Here is a 3,830-nt window from a genome sequence, read left to right as displayed (position 1 = left end):
GTGGAGGATGAAGAGGTAGAAGTCGAAGATAACGAAATGGTAGGGATAATTTGAAATTTTTGAGTAATTTTTTAAAGAAGGTAATGAAAATTTAGGATTTGGATACTTTTGTCAAATGCACTTCTCTTTCATGAGTACAACGTCAGTTTTGTTCTTTTATGGGTAGCTTCATCGGTGTTCTAAATGTTTATGAGTAATTAAGTACAATGTAGTTTTTTTTTTTTTTTGAATAAAGTAAAATAAAAATATACAAAATAAAAATCACACCCAAATATCATTAACTACGTTATAATGAAATAAATATTTTTACATCATCATCTAACATATTTTTTTTTCTGAATTATTAGATTAACAAAAATTGTAGTTATCCCCTTTACCCTCCATTCTAGTTATAAAATCCGAAAAATTAGTAAATAATTAGTTAATAAATTAATTATTAATCTAAGAAATTAAAAAATAAAATTTTATAATTTAATATGAAAGAGCTAATTAAAATAAGAATTTTGATACTAAATTTAAAGAATCTGGCCCAAAATTGGGCCAAACCGGCTGAACCGAACAAATTGGGCCCGTATTGGGCCCAAGGCCCAACCAAAACCCACTAAGTATTATAAGATCAGCCTTCTCTTCCCTTCTTTAATGGGAAACACACAGAAACTGAATTGGGGGAAGGAAAGAACAATGAACTCCAAAACCTAACCCCTTGTCTTGATTTTAATTCGTCGTAACTTTCAATCCGGAGCTCCGATTGACGAGCCGTCAGCGATCACGCGTTCGTCTCGGAATCCTCTACGAAACCCACCCCATAATTTGGTAAGAAATTCATCTTTTCCTACCCAAATCTTCCCTTCTCAGTTTCGAATTTGAGGGGTGTTGAAATTGAGAATTTATATGATTTTGGTGTCTTAGGTTCTAATTAGCTTCGTGGACTTGCGGGTCTTATCCCAGTTTTGCATTAGTAAGGTGAGAAACATTTAATTCTTTTCAAGTTATCTAATTAGTGAACCCTATGGTAATTTTAGTATTATTTGGTGAAATTAGTTTGGATTGTGAACTTTCAAAACAAATTGGTGGTGTTGGAGACTTGGTATTGGACTCTGGAAAGATAGAGACCCGTTTGGTGAGACTTTGGAAACTTGGGTATCATGGAACGGTAACAAATTGTGACGTTCTGGGTTTTACGAGGAATCGGTCAAGGTATGATTTTGGTTTCTCGTATATAATATGTAACGTGTCGTGAAAACTTAGGCTAGTTGACCCATAGGATAAGTTGAATTGATTGTTGGTTGTTGAATTAAATTGTTGATTTGGGTTGAATATGAATTTTGGCAACTGATGTTGTAGTGAGAATATATTGATATATGATGATTTTAATGATGAATGATGAGGATGATGATCTTTTTGGGTTATGTTGGCTGTGAAAGCAACTCTAGATAACTGAAGGAAGGTTGGAAATGTGATTTTGGAAGGGATATAAGTTCAAATGTGAGTTATGGTATGTAAAGTTGTTGAAAAGGTCCAAGGCAGAATTTTCTGCATAATTGACAGTAGAATAAACCAGTTTCTGGGAGCAGACCAGGCCTTATTTTTGAATGAAACTATTTTTTATGAAACTTTAATGTGTTATGAGTATCTCATAAAAAATTCAGAATTTATTGATGAGTAGTTTGGAAGAAATGAAATTTTAAAGATTGATGGATTCTGCAGAAAATTTCGTTTCTCTGTTGCAAAAGCACCAAATTCCAACCCACTTAATTTACAATTCTGATGAGCTTTTGAGCTGAAACCAACAGCAGTTTCAAGCCTTATGTGTCCAAAATCTTTAGTTTTTTTGTATCAAAAATCTTTTAACCAATTATATATGTTGCAAAAAGTGTGAGTTGCTCGCTGGATTTTGAAAACGGATTTTTTAAACGGCAGGGCTATGTTCCTAAGCTCATAACTTTTTCATGTGACATGGTAATAATCTGAAATTCAGTTTTCTGGAAATCTGGAAGAGTCTTGTTTAAGGACGTGAATTTTGAAAGGTATTTGTGAGAATTGGATTTTTAGTAAATTTAACAAATTTACTGCTCGCTGCTGTTTTTCTGCAATGATAGCAGAATTTTGAAAGATTTGTACAAGTTTCAATTATGGTCGGAATGCCCCAGAACCAAGTTTTATTTTCTAAACCCGTGATTTTACAATAACTAAGAAGATTAAAGAGAGTATAATGACCAATTAAAAATGTCTATCTGGTAAATTGTTAAGGAAAGTTTGAACATTGTTAAGACTGAGGGAACCCATAAAGGTGGTTTTAGTGTTATTTTAGGGGAGATTATGTCCGAATTTCTGTAAAAGTTCAGGAACTTAGTTAAATGAAAATGTGTAAGTTGTCCCCAAGAAGGTTTAAAGTTAATTGGTGATGCAGAAGTATGTGTAGTTAGGCAGTGATGTGGAGGTATGTTTTAAAGTGTTGGTGATGTGGAGGCATAATAAAGAGAAAGGAAATGAGAAACCATGTATGAAAGAGATAATTGAAACAAATAATAAATTATGAAAAGTGTATGTTGAATGGGCCTTGTGCCAAACTGCTAATACGAAAGTGCCCGCCTAACGGATAGCCTGAGATTACTAATGTAGGAATGTTCGCCTAACTGATAGCACTGTTCCTTATTGTGATACACATTAAAATGTTATTATGATGAGGCCTAACTGACACGAGTAACCGTGATGCCAAGGTGTCTAACTGACACAGTAAAGGGACCATATTCGGGGTTCACTCCGAGTAACGTCGGGTTGCGGGTAGACAACCGACGCATGAGCTCATGGCCTGCACTAGGAAAGGCATGCATCATGTGTATTTGTATATTTTATTTGAGTGTGCATTGTCTTGGATTTCTTAATTGTTTATTCACGTTAATTGCTAATTGCCTACTTGTTATATATACTTTCTGTATGTGTTTGACATGTCTGTTTTGTCTGTCTATGCAATTTCATCGGAGTTGAAGGAATGGAGGAAAGGCAAAGAGATTGAGGGTTTTGATTGGATGTTGATCAAGTTTAGAACCTTAGAGACATACCCTCGTTTATGGTTTCAGCTTTAGTTCCTTAAGATTTATAATCTGATTGTCGGCATTCTAGGATTGCCTTTGGCTTTTCCGGGACCTTGTTTATTATATATGTGGGCACCTTAACCATATTGAGAATCCCCGATTCTTATCTCATACAATATTGTTGTTTTTCAGATGCAGGTTGAGAAGCACCACTCCGTATTCTGGAGACGCTGACGAAGCGAAGAACTCTTGAGACTTAGGGTCGTATCTTTGTTTATATTTATGAATGTATATAGATTCTCCGCCTTGTATTTTATGTTTGTCTCTCTTAGAGGTTGACTCGGAGAAACAAGTTGTCATTTTCTGCTTTGGGTCATTTTGGGATTCTCTTATATATATATATATACACTTGTATGTTCTGGCCGGTTTATCTTCGCGAATCGAGTTAGAAGCTTTGTTAATTATATCTTTGACACTCTTTTTTTATTATTCATACACATATATCTTACGTTTCTTCGTACGGAAGTTTTCGTTTACGTGAGTGTTACGACTTTTGTTTTAAACTTTCCTTCAAAGGCTCCTCGGTATAAATTCCTTTCAACTACATTATTATATATATATAGTGGTCGTAACACCTCACCACCTCAATTTTATGACTTAAGCACAAGACTCTGTGTGGTAGAGTGTTACACTAGTTGTTTTGATTAAGAATAAAATAAAGCTATTTGCTACTCCATGATGACTAATACAACTTACATTGTTGGAAAGTTTATTTAACTAAATACTATAATCGAG

At 34.3% G+C, this 3,830-nt stretch overlaps 1 long non-coding RNA gene across 1 annotated transcript; it reads left to right on the top strand.

Annotated features, from left to right (window-relative positions):
* The first annotated feature begins 657 nt into the window (after positions 1–657).
* On the top strand, positions 658–3,467 carry LOC107635307 (uncharacterized). The gene is made up of 4 exons (XR_001619201.3): positions 658–813; positions 910–963; positions 1,042–1,197; positions 3,228–3,467. It is a non-coding gene; the product is annotated as an uncharacterized LOC107635307 (long non-coding RNA).
* The last annotated feature ends 363 nt before the right edge of the window (positions 3,468–3,830 follow it).

Source organism: Arachis ipaensis, chromosome B1, assembly GCF_059453495.1.
Source record: "Arachis ipaensis isolate K30076 ecotype BB chromosome B1, ASM5945349v1, whole genome shotgun sequence".
Taxonomy (NCBI): Eukaryota; Viridiplantae; Streptophyta; class Magnoliopsida; order Fabales; family Fabaceae; genus Arachis; species Arachis ipaensis.
Note: the sequence above shows the minus strand (reverse complement) of the source record. Positions and strands in the feature narration are given on the sequence as shown.